The sequence below is a fragment of the Bactrocera neohumeralis genome, chromosome 2 (assembly GCF_024586455.1).
Source record: "Bactrocera neohumeralis isolate Rockhampton chromosome 2, APGP_CSIRO_Bneo_wtdbg2-racon-allhic-juicebox.fasta_v2, whole genome shotgun sequence".
In the NCBI taxonomy this organism is placed as follows: domain Eukaryota; kingdom Metazoa; phylum Arthropoda; class Insecta; order Diptera; family Tephritidae; genus Bactrocera; species Bactrocera neohumeralis.
Genome location: NC_065919.1, coordinates 48,931,208 through 48,948,478, shown reverse-complemented (window position 1 = coordinate 48,948,478; position 17,271 = coordinate 48,931,208). Strand labels below are relative to the sequence as shown.

General features: G+C 38.1%; 1 protein-coding gene across 2 annotated transcripts in view; it reads left to right on the top strand.

The window, feature by feature from the left end:
* Positions 1 to 17,271, top strand: part of LOC126750928 (uncharacterized) — a 208,718-nt gene that overhangs the window by 177,612 nt on the left and 13,835 nt on the right. The gene's annotated exons all lie outside the window — the stretch shown is intronic.

Sequence of the window (17,271 nt, the reverse complement as noted above, 5' to 3'; positions counted from 1 at the left end):
GATATATATGATGACAACAAAACGATTTTCAAGCAGTATTCACTTAATTTCGAATTTTGATGATACCGTCATTAAGAAATTTGTACGGACGCGCCGAATGAGGCAAGGTTTTGATGACTTCACGACCTTCACTGAATGTTTTATGTCTCCCAAATACTTGAGTTCTTGGTAAAGTAGACTATCCAGAACATTTCTGCAACATTTTCAATGATTCCGTAGTTGTGATTCCATTGGAAATGCAAAATTTCAAGCGAACGTGTTGCTCAACTTGTCTCCCATGGAAGGAATAGCCAGACAAAGTTTGACTACTTGATAATGGAGATCAAACCGCGCACTAACATAGAAGAAAACATAACAATTTTTTTCGATTCGGTGTCAAATTTATTTAGCAGGTAAATAAAGGCAACTTAATCAATTAAAAAGCACTGCCGCCTAAATCATAGCGACATTTATTGTTTCAAAACAACTCAAAGCTCACAAGAATTAACATGACTGCTTGCTATCTCTTCTCGCCGCTTACTGCCGTCCGTTGCCACATATAACACTCGCTGCCATTTCAATTCGTTGACCTATCGAATTCAGCCGCGCGACGTCGCTTGCATCTGCATCTCGTGCCACAATACGACACTGCACCGTGCAACAGCAATTATCATTATATTTTTAGCAAATGTTATTCTATTAGCGCCGTGCCCGCCACAGCTACAACAACAGCATGCCGACAACACAAGCTTAATTGCGCGTTTCGCTCACGCTCCGCGCCCGCCACAGCGTACGGCTGATGCCTACGGGTATTTATGCGGCGCCGCTGACAAATGCAATTACAAGCTTGGCATTTTGCTTGTTAATTTAGATGTTTGTTGTTGTTGCATACACATGTTCATGGCTGTTGTTGCTGTGTTGTTGTTGTTCCTATTTCTATTTTGTTTATTTGTGCGACTCTCTCTGTTTACTTGTTATGTTTAATATTTAACTTTTATGCATTTCGGCGCCAGTCAACAGAAATTTCGATTGGCTAAATGGATTTCGGCCATAACCCGGCCAGCGACGGCATCCCGCCCGACGCCCGACGAGCAACGGCACAACTGCAGCGTCGGTGGCGGCACGAAGTGCTCAGATTGTTGGGTCATTTGGTCATATGCTACACGTTTTTGTTGTTGTTTGTGTTGTTGTTATTGTTGTTGTATGCAGTGTATTAAGCCAGCCGCGTAATTGTTGTTATTCCAAGCGTGCGCAGAGAAGTGAGGCGCGTTACGCTGTGCGAAATGTAGAACAGCGTTTATGGCTTAGAAAAACATCCAAAGAACTTACCGAAAATTCATCGAATGTGTGCCCGATATGCCGGCGACTCGCCAACACAGCGACGCGTCTAACAATAATAATAACGCAGTCGTTAAGCGAAATGTGCAGCTGGCGATATTTTTTATTCGCTGCGATTTCGATTAAATTGGATTAACTCCATTTTGCACCCGCGCTGTTGCCTGTGTGAGTGTAGACTTGTATGATTTTGTGGCTTCGTCGTGTGCATGTGTGTGTCATGCATACATATATTTGTATGTGCATGTTGAAAGCCGTTATTTTATTAAAGTCGTTTCAGTTATGTTACTATGCTGCTCTGTTCAACGCAGTTGTCACTGAGATTGGCGTCGAAAATTTATCGAAATCCGAAGAAAATAACGGGTGTTTCGAGAAATTTTTGATATCTATTACTTTATTTATATACAGTTTGGTTTGCCATATCATAATGAACAGACCCAACGACCATCAAACGCGTCACACGTTTGGTGAGTGAAGTCAAAAAGAGATGGTCAGCGATCCCGATTTTCATAAAAAAAAATTGTTGACGCCTTGGAAGGGAATTTTTGGCGGACCCCAATTCGGCTCCAATTGCTGTAAAAAGTGGTCAAAAATTGGGATCTTGTCTGGAATTTATACAAACTAACCGAATTGAGAGGCTACCTTACATTCTCTGTGCCATGTTCTGCTTCTAGGTTTCGTGTCTAAACAAGCAATTGAAATTTTTTATTCACAGAAGTATTTTCAAATCGTGAAAATCGTATTTGTTGTTGTACATATATTTTATTTATGTATTATATTATATTCTTTATTTAATTAAAAATGCATTTTGTCTATCTTAAAATATTTTAACAATATAATAGTAATACATACTTTTTTACCAACAAACAGCATACGTTTCAGGACATCTGTGTTATGATTTGAAAGAAAAATGATCGAATAATCAAGGCAAAACGCAAAATAAACTCAGTGACTACAAAAGCCCATATTCTTATCTAATGTGACAGTGCAGAGCTTTTTTTGTCTTTTTTGTTATTGTTATTATTATTATCTCTCTTAATTGCCTATATGTTAAGCACATATTCAAAACGGCGAGTACACATACTGAGTAATAAAAATGTTCATCATACGCCCTGCGGTCCCTGCATGGTGTGTATTTCACGTGAGAATTCTGCATGACAATTTGTGTGACTTTTCTACAACAAAACTGCCTCAATTAGAATAGAACAGTTATGTGAAAGTAATCAAAACTGTATACATAAATAACAACAGCAACAAAAAAATAAAATATTAACTACGAAAGTACAGAAAATGGCACTCGCTGGGAAGTATGTATAGTATGAATGTAAATATATACATACATATATAATATATCCATACATTTTTATATACCAACGGACTAAAGGGTCCATTAGTTGGCAACACAGCACACAATTTGGAAGATATTTTTTCTTACATTGTGTTTGGTGGCGTTGTCAAATTAACAATAATTTAAAACAAGAAAAAACGTTAACTTCGGTTGCACCGAAGCTAAATACCCACAGGTGCATTTATGTTAGTAACTATGTGTTCAGTTTGTATGGAAGCTATATGCTATATTAATCCGATCTCAAAATTTTGTTCAAATATTATATTGTTACCTTAAGTAGTAATCCATGCCAAATTTCGTGAATACATCAAATATAGCTATAGCTATAGTTAAGCCGATCTGATCAATTTCTTCGGAGATTACATTGTTGCCTTTGAAAATAATCTGTACCAAATTTCGTGAATATATCTTGTTAAATGTGAAAGTTTTCCATACAAGAACTTGATTCCGATCGTTCGGTTTGTATGGCAGCTATATGCTATAGTGAGCCGATCTGAACAATTTCTTCGGAGATTACATTGTTGCCTTTGAAAATAATCTGTACCAAATTTCGTGAATATATCTTGTTAAATGTGAAAGTTTTCCATCTAAGCCCTTGATTCTAATCGCTAGTTTATATGGCAGCTTTATGTTTTAGTGGTCCGATATAAACAAGTTCTGACATATGACATTGTTGCCTTAAAGAATAATGATGTTTGCAAAATTTCAAAATATATCTTAAAAACTGAAAGGACTAGTTCGTATATATACAGACAGACGGTCATGGCTAAATCGACTCAGCTCAACATACTGATCATTTATATATATACTTTATAGGGTCTCCGTCGCTTAACAAACTTAATATATCCTGTTCAGGGTATAAAAAAAATTCTTCAGATGCTAATATAATTGGAGTTTGTGGAAGCATTCGAAAAGCACGACTGTATATTCGTACTAAGATCATTTAAATATGTAAACTGGCACGCAGTAAGTTCAAGATACTCCAATACTTGTTGCATGTTGAACAACACAATCTAATCATTAAATATGGAAGGAAATTCAGTGTGTGACCTAAGAGAAAACAGATTTTAGAAGTCTGTCGAACTATGTATGTAAAGGAAAGATTTGTACTTTTGAATCATTTCTGAAGTTCGCGAACTTGAAGATGTGAAAATTATAAACCATTGGAATTCATTATTGTACTTGTATGTAGCAACCATGTAACGGATAGTCAGGTGGCAAGAGAGCTTTGTACTCATTTCGAACATCTAGCCCAGAGCAGATGGAAATCAATAACCAATTGCAAGATAACAAAACAGATATGTTCCCAGTATTACAGTATTACAAGAGACTTACAGCTACTAAAACGGGGCACTGGCCGTTTGGAGAACCCGCGCTAAAAATGGATCTGCCCTTTGATAATATATGCGAACCCAAGTGTTCTCTCAATAAACCCATTAATTGATGTGATGTGCGGCGGAAGTGGCGTTGTCTTGTTGAAACCAAATGTTGGCGAGATCACGAGCTTCATGTCAAATGCATGTAAAATCGGATCAAAGCAATTTTCAAAGCGACTTGTAAAATAAGTAAAATAACTGCTTCATTACAGACAAGTGCAGCAACAACATCGTCGTTGCATCTGGCAGCCACCTGGTGAAATGGCGGTGCGATCGGAGTGAGTGCGGTGGAATAACCGGCAGGGCAACACTTCAACACCCCCAACAACTATGCAATTTGCTTTGAGAGCGCACAGGTTGATGTTGGCAACTATTGTCGCATATCTGCGTGGCGCTCCAAGCCACAACAACAACAACAGCTGCGGCGAGCAGCAAATAAAAAACGCAGTCGAAGCTGGGAAATGCCAGCTCAATCCGCGAAAATACTAGTTTCACTGTTGTCGCCAGTATTCCGCGGCTGGCCGGGTGTTTATTTGGCGCATCCCTCAGTTAGTCCGTACAACAAGTTTTTGCTGACTCACACACACACACACGCGGGCGCGCGCGCGCTTGTCGAATGGCAAATAAAAGTTTCAATATATGAAACGAATTCGTGAAATTGCTACAAAAGTGCCGTTGTATTACTTTTGCCCAACGATTTTTTTTTTGCCTGTTGTGCGCTGCTGTTCTTGTTGTTGGTTGTTGTGCGCGCATTTTTTCTGGCGTGCGCGCGCAAAGTTGGCTTTAACTTGATTTTGATGCCGCTCTTGGGTTTGGTTTTGGCTTTTCCATTTATTCATTTGTAATATATGTGTGTTTATTGGTATTTGTATGCGTGCGTGTGTGTGCGTGTGTGTGAGCTTTCAAGTTTTTTGTCCGGACATTACACAATTTTTTGCTGCTTAGCTGCATTTCGCGCGGTATCAACGAGACGGCATGTCCTTTATGGCAAAATTTATAACTCAAATACCGTTATATACATGTACATATGTATATTTGTATGTGTGAGCGTGCAAGTGGTCGTTATTTTTAATATTTTATCAAAATTGATTGCATGCGCGTTTTGTTTGTGCAATTTTTGTAGTTTTATGAAATTCAATTCTCGAGTGTTGTCAACAAAAAAATACTTTTCGCTTAATTTAACTTCGCATAAAATAAAGTTTTCTTTCCGCTCTTGCATGAAGGACTGTTAGCAACGAGACAATTAGCGCGCCTCAAAGGATAGTATTGCAATTTTATTATTATTAAGTGATTACTCTATTATGTTCGGAAAAGTATCGGGTTTGTCATCCGCATTCAATAATAATAACGGTTTTTTGTTGTAAAATTACAACTACAATTTCATAAAAGAAATTATTGATTGAAATATCTTTCATATAATTAATTTACATACATCTTAGTTGAAATTTCCGAGAGAGACATTAATTGAAAATTTAAAAATTGAGGAGCTTATATTTTGTTTGTTCTATGTCAACAGTTTTACATTATTTGTATTAAATTTTGGACACTAATGTGTCCGTTTGTCTGTATATACGCGAAAAATTCCATCACTTCTAGAAATAACGATTAAGCGGAACCGCCGATGAAGGGACCCTGTAGCATATAGGTGCCATACAAACTTCATTTGACTAGGTATCTTCACGAAATTTGACATGGATTACTCTCCAAAGCAGCGGTATAATCACCAGCTAAATTGTTTGACCGATTAAAATTAAGTTCTTGTATGAAAAACCTTATAATTTGAGGTGATATCTTCACGAGATTTGGCACAGATTATCGTCCATTTTAAGGCTACAAGTGAACTGATGAAGAGCATGCATCAGCTTCTTTTGTAAAATCTGGGCGCACGAAAGCATGCCCAACGGTTGGTATTTAGAAGTGCTCTGCCCAATACACAAAATGGGAGACCCCACAATCTGCGCCAACTACCGTGGGATAAGTCTCCTAAATATCGTATATAAGGTTCTATCGAACGTATTGTGTGGAAGATTAAAGCCTACCGTCAACAGACTGATTGGACCTTATCAGTGTGGCTTTAGACCTGGAAAATCAACAACCGACCAGATATTCACCATGCGCCAAGTCTTGGAAAAGACCCGTAAAAATCATCTCTGACCACGCCTTCGACAATTTCAAAGCTCATTTTGACAGCACGAAAAGGAGTTGCCTTTATGCCGCGATGTCTGAATTTGGTATTCCCGCAAAACTTATACGGCTGTGTAAACTGACGTTGAGCAATACTAATCGGGAAGGACCTCTTCGAGCCGTTCGATACCAAACGAGGTTTCAGACAAGGCGACTTCTTCAACCTACTTCTGGAGAAAATAATTCGAGTTGCAGAATTAAATAGAGAAGGTACCATCTTCTACAAGAGTGTACAGCTGCTAGCGTATATCGATGATACTGATATCATCAGCCTCAACACCGTCGTCGTTAGTTCTGCTTTCTCTAGGCTGGATAAGGAAGACAGGCAAACGAGTATGGTGGTGAACGAGGGCAAGACGAAATATCTCACTGTTGACAGTCATAACTTAGAAGTCGTAGATAATTTCGTCTGTCTTGGAACCAGCATCAACACCAACAACAACGTCAGCTTTGAAATCCAACGCAGAATAACTCTTGCCAACAAGTCCGACTTTGGACTAAGTAGGCAATTGAGAAGTAAAGTCTTCTCTCGACGAACAAAAACAAAACTCTATAAGTCACTCATCATCCCCGTCGTGCTATTTGGTGCAGAGGCATGGACAATGACGATGAAAAAAGTTCTGCGAAAGATTTATGGACCTTTGCGCGTTGGCCACGGCGAATATCGCATTCGATGGAACGATGAGCTGTACGAGATATATGACGACATTGACATAGTTCAGCGAATTAAAAGACAGCGGCTACGCTGGCTAGGTCACATCGTCCGAATGGATGAAAACATTCCAGCTCTGAAAGTATTCGACGCAGTATCCGCCGGGGGAAGCAGAGGAAGAGAAAGACCTCCACTCCGTTGGAAAGACCAAGTGGAGAAGAACCTGGCTTCGCTTGGAATATCCAATTGGCGCCACGCAGCGAAAAGAAGAAACGACTGGCGCGCTGTTGTTAACTCAGCTATAATCGCGTAAGCGGTGTCTACGCTAATAAAGGAGAAGAAGAAGAAGGCTACAATTTCCGAAAATGTTGTTTAAATCACATAAAGAGCATTCGTCGAAATTTCATCAAAAAAATAATGAAATTTCTAATGCCGAAATGCTTAGAACGTTAGAAAACTACTTCGGTGTTAATTGTTTGTCGCGAGCAAGAGTTTTTGCGTGATACAAATTAATCAACGAACGCCGAGAACGCATTAACGACGAACCACGCCCAGGAAGGCCATCAACATCAACTGATGATCAACACGTCAAAAAAATAAAGGATTCGGTGCTTGAGAATCGACAATTAACAGTCAGAGATCTTACTGGCATCGTTGGAACACTGGAAGGATCAGTGAAAGCTATTTGGAAAGATCATTTGTCAATGATTTGATCAATGAGTCTTGAATCTATGGTTACGACCCGGAAACAGACGATAAATCGCCCGAAATGGCAAAGGTGAGCCGAAGCCGAAATACACGTCAAAGCAGATCAAAAGTCAAGATTATGTTGACAGTTTTCTTCGTTTATCAAATTCCCTCCGACCAGCCAAACTGTCAAAAAGGAATACTATTTGAGTGTTATGCGTCGTTTGCGCGAAGTTATTCGTAAAAAGAGACCGCAATTATGGGCCGATTGCTCTTGTTTTTGCATCACAATATTACACCGTCGCATACTGCATTGATTCTTTGTGAGTTTTGCGCCAATTTTCGAACCAATATCGTGTCGCAACCATCGTATTCGTCTGATTTAGCTCAGTACATTAAAGGCTATTCCGGAAATTGACTTTAACAACCGTTTCGAGGATTGGAAGAAACGTTGGCACTAGGGGAATCATTTTGTAGGTGATGACATAGTTTTTGAAATTAAGAATTTTAAAATTATAAAAAAGTCTTTCAATTTTTTGCTCTTGCTAAGCTTAAAACCGAAATCTAAAAGTTTGTCACGCTCGTCGCTTTCAAGACTTTCAAGTGAGTTTTATCTTGAAAAAGTTCTCTTAAGATTTATCATTAATTCGATGGTGGTTTCTATGTAAAGGATATCCTATTTGTCGAAGGACCAACTCGATGAAAAGCATATATAAATTCCAAATTCTTACAATTCTTACCTTATTTAAAAAATGTCCATCAAAATTAGACAAAATTAAAATAGCTTTATTGAAAATGCCATAAACATAAAGTTAGGCGTCATATCAACTATTGATTGATATGCATTCAGGCCAGTTCAAAAATGGTTAGGCTCCCACCCTTGTGACGTCGTCAAAATCTCTAATTTACGGGTGTATTAAATATTCCTCCTCACTAATAGCCAATCTTCTTAATTCTTATTTTGTTCTTATTTTTGAAGTCATTACTATAACCTTGATGTATATCTTTCGGTTTTTTTATCTGAATAATACTTGAGTACGTCCAACAAAATATTTATATACAAGTGGCGATAAAAAATGCAGCTCTTATGTAACTTAAAGAACGAAGCTTACCTTTATATTATGGTTTGTCTGGAGTTCAGCTGTTTCACCCCACACTCTGTTCCCCACCCCACGAACACATTTTGCGAAGCAGACATACTTACACACATACACAGTGGTAAGCTCCTAATGCTGAAACAATTTATTTTATACTTAAACCATGCGGTTGCCGTGGATTGCCGCACATTCCCATATATACATACTCACACATACACACACACTCACATATATCGACTCGGCGTTGTGAGTAAACAGTTGTACCTGGGGCGTTTCACAAACATACTTTCCCTCTACCACAATCCATCCGCACAGCCATTCATCGTTGTCTGCAATCACACCTTGACAGCAGGAAAAAATCACCACAAAAACAACAACAAGGAAATCACCTGCATCTCTCTAAGGTCACATGTTGACTGGTGTCGTGTACTAGAAATGGTTTTGCATAGTCGGTTGCCTCGTAAATCGAAAATCTTCCTAATCTATTGGTGCGGTTTTTTGCCAGTTGCCCCATGTTAGCGCTGTCTCTGGCGAGCTTGACGTTGAAGTCTTACCTAAGCGCACTGCTCTATACATATGTATGTACGTATGTATGTGTGTGTATTTAAGGGGTGTGTGCTTATTCATTTCTTCAGCTTTGCCACATGCCGCTGTTTTCAATTTTTATCCGGCACATCATTTGAAATGCATACTCGTATATACCGTTATACCTAAAACTATGCTTGCGTGTATATATGTGTTCGGCGATTTCTTGCATTCTCTTGCGATTTATCTTACATACAAGTAGAAGAACAGTGTGCAATTATGGAACTAAAATAAGAGATAATAAAGAAAAAAAAATATTTTGTTCACTTATTTTTGTCGAATGAGTTAGACAGTTGGGTGGCTAAAATAGACAAAATTTGAAAGCTTAAATTTGCGAATTGCTTAAAAATACATTTATAATTTGCTTGGTTGAGCCACGCGTAAAACAGTTTTGGTCCTTTACGATACCATTTTTATGTAAGGTGTAAAACTTCGCTAAGCCGACTATTTCACCTAATAATGCTCCTAAATGTAGGCAACGATACTCGTTTTTTGGTATAATTTTCATTTATAAGTACTTTGACATATTATACATTTCCGATATAAACGACTAAAAATGAGATCGAGGCAATGTAGTTCTTATAAATTACAATTAATAATGACTCATACCAATATGAATGATATTACCAATTTTAAGGCAATTAATATGTACCAGCGAGTGCTTCTAGAGTTGTATAAAACAAGAAAAACCGAACTTCGGCTGCACCGAAGCCAAAATACTGCTCACATGTGCCTATCTTATAGCATAAAAGGGTACAAAAAAATCTTTTATCTTGATTTTGATCGGTTAGTGTGTACCCTCAACTACTTGCTATAGTGGTCCGATCGGGATACTATTTTCATGAAGATAACTCGTGAAATAAAAGAGTTGTCCACACAAGTTAATTGACAGCTATATGCTTTAAAAGTCAGAACTCGGCGATTCCGACAAATGAGCAGCTTCTTTGGGAGAAAAGCGTGTGTGCAAAATTTCAGATCGGTACCTCAAACACTGAGGGACTAGTTTGCGTAGAGACACAAAGGAAAACGGACTGCGCTAATTACATATTTTCTTTATAGGTCTCCGACTTTTTACAAACTTTGTGGCAAACTCAATATCCCTTGTTCAGGCTATAAATATGAATGTGAAGACTAAACGAAAGTTTTACCAGTGATCCGTCATAATTGCCATCAAAATCATTGTACATACATATATGAGTTGTAATGATTATTAGCACCAACTGCCATAAAATTACTAGCTTCAATTTAATAACAACATAAATAGAAATTGTGGCCGAAAATAAAATTATTTTCCTTAAAACCAATATCAATAAGCATAAATGAATTATCCATTAGAATGGAGTTAAATATAATGAAAAATAAGTTGTAATTATTCATATTAATTCCATTATATCACTTTTTCAGCAGCAACAACAATACTACATAACATTACCAATACCCATATCATTACAAATTCCAATAGCAATAACAATTCCAGTACAATTACGAACACCAGTATCATTACCAATATAATACCATTACTAATAACTGTACCAATATCAATATCAATGTAATGTAATTACTTACTATCAATTAATAGTTCTTCGAGTACAAACAACCAGTACAATTACTAATACCAGTACCATTACCAATAACAGTAGCACAAATATTATTAATAACAAACCATAAATTACTAATATAACAATTTCAGTACAATTACCAATACCAATACCACTACCATTACTTACCAATACCAAAACTTATAGTACTTCCTAATAATACTAATAGTTCTTTCAGTACAAATAACCAGTACAATTACTAATACCAGTACCATTACCAATAACAGTACCAGAAATACTATTAATACCAAACCATAACTTACCAATACTTATTGTACTTCTACAAAGAACAGTTGTAGTATAATTACCAATACCAATACCATTACTTACCAATACCAATACTTATAGTACTTCCTAATAATACTAATAGTTCTACCATTACAAATAACCAGTACAATTACTCATACCAGTACCATTTCCAATATAAATACCATTACCAATAGCTGTATCAATATCAATATCAATGTAATGTCATTACCTACTATCAATTAATAGTTCTTCCAGTACAAATGACCAGTACAATTACTAACCATTACCAACAACAGTACCAGAAATACTATTAATAACAAACCATCAATTACTAATACCTATTGTATTTCTACAAAGAACAGTTCTAGTATAATTACCAATACCTGTCCCATTACTAAAATCTATACCAATACTTATTGTATTTCCATTACAAATAACAATTTCAGTACAATTACCAATACCAATACCATTACTTACAAATACCAAAATTTATAGTTCTTCCTAATAATACTAATAGTTCTTCCAGTTCAAATAACCAGTACAATTACTAATACCAGTACCATTACCAATAACAGTACCAGAAATACTATTATTACCAAACCATAACTTACCAATACTTATTGTACTTCTACAAAGAACAGTTGTAGTATAATTACCAATACATGTACCATTCCTACAATCAATACTAATACTTATAGTATATCCATTACATATAACAATTTCAGTTCAATTACCAATACCAATACTTTTACTTACCAATACCAATACTTAAAGTACTTTCTAATAATACTAATAGTTCTTCCAGTACAACTACCAACACCATTACCAATATTAGTACCGCTACCAATACTGGTAGCAACAAAAATATCTAAACGCAATATCATTACTTATCAAAACCATTACTTATATCAGTCCAATATCGGAATCAATACAAGCAAATATATCCATATAACTATCAATACGAAAAGTAAAGAAAATTTTAATACAAATAAAAAAATACCTCACCATTGAGTACATCTCTCACGCTTACTCCCTTACCTTTCCATGACCAGCCATTTTTAATGCAATTCCCGCACTATTCTTTACACTTCGGTCCACAATGCAAGCATTACTTGACTAGGTCTCGTCAATCACTACCTGCAATATTTGCGACCGAGCTCCGTACCCATTGTGGGGGCTCAATGATTTCTCCATTGTTCTTGCTTTTGTTGTCGTATTTTAAACAGTTTACAGTTGAGTGCCAACGTGGACAACAAAGTTGAAAACAAACAGATAGACGTGAGAGCAATAAAAGCGAGGAGTCGCACGCACACACACACACACATACAAACACGCGCAGACAGTGGCATAAACAAATAAGCTTGGCAAACAAGCGATCGGCGGCGTGAAAGTAGGACAATAGAAGCAAAACAGTGCCAAGCAGGAAACTCTAGTTGGGCCACACAAGCCACAGGCACCCACAGCGACTGAACTGCGAGACCGACTCCTTGTGTAGGAGGGGTGCCTTAGGGCGGGAGCTGGCGGTTGCAAAGAGTTCGGACAGCAGCTTTTTGTTGTGTTTTTTGATTTCGTATTGTTGTTGTGCGCTCTTTTTCGCGGTTTGGCTTGCGCAAGGTCTGCGCTGCTGCGCCGCACGCTTTAACCCGGCTTTATTTATTTTCCACATTTTTTGCGCAACCTCAGGATGTGTGGCGGTGCGTGTAACCTGCTAGAAAATCCATAAAATATAAAATGCAAATTTATTTATGTGCGTTCGATGCCAAAGCGACAGGGCCGCACCGCGGAGTGTGGGTAGAAGGGGTCTTGCAGTATCGATAGATATACTATCCCACAACAACAACGGCAATGGAGAAGCAACAGCCAAACAAAGGGTCGAATGCCCGCATCAACCTTTCAAGCCGAACATGGGTCGAGCGCGCGCACTCGAACGGACACACATACAATCATATCAACAGCGGTCTGGAGTATAGGCTTGTGAGGTGGCTTGGCGCTCGAACATTATCGGCCAAATTGGCATTGGCGTTGCTGTTGTGCGCTGCTCTATGCCGGCACCCCCCATGTCGTGCCGTGCTGTGCTCTGAAGCGCTGTAAATAATGACCAAGCGAATGCGTTTTGAAAGCAATGAGCAGGGAATCAATGCGCGCTCTACTGCCAGCCGTTGGTCTGAAAGAAAGGTGCGGGCGCGCCAAAATAACAAGCAATAAATGGCAAAGGATTTTGATATTGGAAATAATTGGGTGATAATTAGAAAGCAAGCGCACTAAGCAAATTCTATATTACTGCCGCTTGCACACACACACACACACACACACATCTCTTGTTGGTTGTTGCTGGTGAGGAAGGTGAGAGAGGTGGGCGGCGTTAGGGCTCGAGCCACACGCAATATGTACGCACTCGACTGCCTGCCGCGGCGCCTACTCGCCTTTGCGGCCGACAATTTTACGATTTTAGCGAAAGTTTTGCTGCTGTTGTTGTTGCTTCGCTTTGTTGCATGAAAAGCGGCGCGCGTAATTTCTCAAGCGCGACGTGCTTAGAATTTAAGGAAATTCGTTCGTGAAATATTGTTGCTGTTCTATTAAAATTGAGCGGTAAATTTATTATAATTCGCCTGGAAATTTATGCGACTGTAAATGAGTAGACGCACACTCATTTCTTGTTTTTTGTTTTTGGCAACCTTAAGCTGTGCGATTTTTTGTTTTGTGTTAAAGCTTCGTGAAAGCTGCTTGTTGCCAAAAAATTGTTTGTGAGGAAAAAATTTTAACATTAATTTAAGTATCTTTTGTTTGTAATAGTGGGGGTATTCAAGGTTCAAGCCCGCTGAAGATTCAGTGAGCCGTTCTGCTTTAATTGGCTGCACTGCTTTCCGTGCATTGAACACCCGAAGCTGCCGCGCTCTCGTTAAGCCTTATGTAAAGACTTTTGTTTTGGCCGCGTTGCTTTCAAAAACACTCTCCTAATCATTTTAAGGAACTGCTGCCGAGCTTATAGTCCTTGGCGGGAAACCATCGAAAGCATCACTAACCAATTACTTCAAATAACCCCACAAGAAGTAGTCTAATGGTGTTAAATCACAACTTCTTTGAGGCCATTCAATGTCACAATTTCTTGAAATAATCGAATCTCCAAACTTTTCTCGCAATAATTCGGTTGCTACAAGTGCTGTGTGGCACGTACGCCCGTCTTGTTGCAACCAGATGTTGTCAAGATCAACTTCCTCCAATCGCGGCCATAAAAGGTTGGTTATCATCGATCTACGAGTATAACGCTCTCCATTGACAGTAACGGTATCGCCGGCTTCATTTCGAAAGGAGTGCGGACCGATGATTCCACCAGACCAAAAACCACACCAAACTGTCAATTTAGCTGAATGTAATGGTTGACCGTGAATAATTAGTAGATTTTCTTCCCAGCAGAATCGAAAGTTTTTTGTTTTTACTGCACCACTCAGATAAAAGTAAGCCTCATTGCAGAAGATGATTTTCTTTAAAAAATCGTAATCGTTTTCAAGTTGTTCCAAGGCAAAATCGACACATTCACGACGTTCACGTTGGCCTGATGGCTTCAGTTCTTGAGTGAGAACAATTTTACAAGGATTCAAGCTTCAATCCTTTTTCAAAAACCGCCAGGTTGTGGTTCGCGATAGTCTGGAAGCGGTCGAAAAAAAATGACAACATAGTCCTACATTCCGAAGCTCAGTACAAATTTAGAGCACAATGCGCAAAAAAAGAGCTTACAATATAGCTTTAGATACTAGTAGACAATGACCCAAAGTCAGGTTGAGAAAGAATATTTCTATCAAACAAGTAAGGAAGGGCTAAGTTCGGGTGTCACCGAACATTTTATACTCTTGCATGATAAAATGATAATCGAGATTTCATTATACGTCATTTACATATTTTTCAAATACCGTATTTTTGGAAATTTTATTCCCTATCATCATTGGCTCCAATGTATATACTCGTATTATACAGAAAAGGCATCAGATGGAATTCAAAATAGCGTTATATTGGAAGAAGGCGTGGTTGTGAACCGATTTCACCCATATTTCGTACACGTCATCAGGGTGTTAAGAAAATATTATATACCGAATTTCATTGAAACAAAGTTCCTGAGATATGGTTTTTGGTCCATAAGTGGGCGAAACCCATTTTCAATTTTTAGAAAAAAGTTGGATGCAGCTTCATCCTTCAATTTCTCTCCAATAAAATTTAGTGTTTCTGACGTTTTTTGTTAAAAAGTCGGTTAACGCACCTTTTCAATATAGTGAAATCCTTTTCAGTGAAATGTAATAGATAACCTTAAAATAAATGAAAACCTTTTCAACATAACCTTTGTATGGGAGGTGGGCGTGGTTATTATCCGATTTCTTCCATTTTTGAACTGTATATGGAAATGCTTGAAGAAAACGACTCTGTAGAGTTTGGTTGACATAGCTATAGTAGTTTCCGAGATACGTACAAAAAACTTAGTAGGGGCGGGGCCACGCCCACTTTTCCAAAAAATTACGTCCAAATATGCCACTCCCTAATGCGATCCTTTGTGCCAAACTTCACTTTAATATCATTATTTATGGCTTAGTTATGACACTTTATAGGTTTTCGGTTTTCGCCATTTTGTGGGCGTGGCAGTAGCGATTTTGCCCATCTTAAAACTTAACCTTATATGGAGCCAAAAATACTGAACCAAGTTTCATCATGATATCTTTTTTACTCAAGTTACAGCTTGCACGGACGGACGGACGGACAGACAGACATCCCGATTTCAACTCTACTCATCACCCTGATCACTTTGGTATATATAACCCTATATCTGATTCTTTTAGTTTTAGGACTTACAAACAACCGTTATGTGAACAAAACTATAATACTCTCGTTAGCAACATTGTTGCGAGAGTATAAAAACGGTAGTGCTCCAACCATATCCTGCCCAAACCCCCAAAAATTATGGCAATATTTGGTTGACCAATCTTCTTGTCGTTTCAATAAACGAGGGATTTTTAATAGTTTGCAGAACTCCAAAAAAACATACTACAAACGCATGTAGAGAGTATTTATGCCTCAGTTTTTTGGTTGTAATGACTGCCAAAGGTGGCAACACTAAATATTGAAGCCCTACTTAGAAGATAACATAATAATAACGGGTTTTTCAACGGGACGTCACAGAATTAGACAGATAGGGACAGCAAACGACGCCATATATTTTCCGCTCTTTTGACATTTCTCTTCAGTAAGGATTAACATTTCCTCATATAAAGATATACGATCCAATAAAGAGTCGAATTGCGGGTTTTTTTCAATAACAACGCTACAAAAATTGTTTACATAAAACAAAATTCAATGAAATTCTTACTCCTGTGAAAGTCACAGTGCCCTGTGTAGAATGCGGCAAGTAGCTCGAGTTTGTTCCTAGGGAGCTTGATTGCATATTTAAACCAGCTGAGGTTGTAACCACTCATTAGCAACTTGGCATGGCGCATGTTGCCTATGTCTGCCTACTCCTTCTTCCTTGCGGCGCATAATTTTTTTTATTGGTATGAGGATTCACGATGGAGGATTCAAAAATAATCTACCATGTTAGTGGATGCTTTTAAATAATTGACCTTTTTGAGGCATTCAATTTCCTACAAAATCTTAGGAAAAATATATTTTTTTAAGTAGTTGGAAAGATATAAATTTTTCGTTGATAATAAGAAAAATTAGAATACTGTCTCTAGGACCTGCACCAGTTACATTTAAAAACTCGTGTTTGGAGAGGCTTTCTTAGAGGTCTCTAGGTACCTATTTGTCGCTAAGTACCAAACGAAGAAAAAAAATTTTTTTTTGAAAATGATGGCGAACTGAACCCTTTATCTCTACCATGTTAGTGTGCTGATGAGCTGGGACTTATGCCAGAAAAATGCTCGGAAAATAGGTATGAAGAGTTTGGTGCGTGGTCCAGCAACTCCTGCACCAATTCTCTCCGACGTTTTCGAGCCAACGGTATACCACTTGATTGTACTATCCCTAAGCGGTAGCTCGAGAAGTGGAATGTCCTGTTAGGAAATTGTACGCCTCTGAAAGGACACCCTCATATATATTAAACCTCTATATTTTCGCGTTTACTTCCTGGCAAATTGTTGGGTAGTTTATACATAAAGCCAACAAATAACTGCCCTCTAAATCAAGTTCACACTCCAGCGGA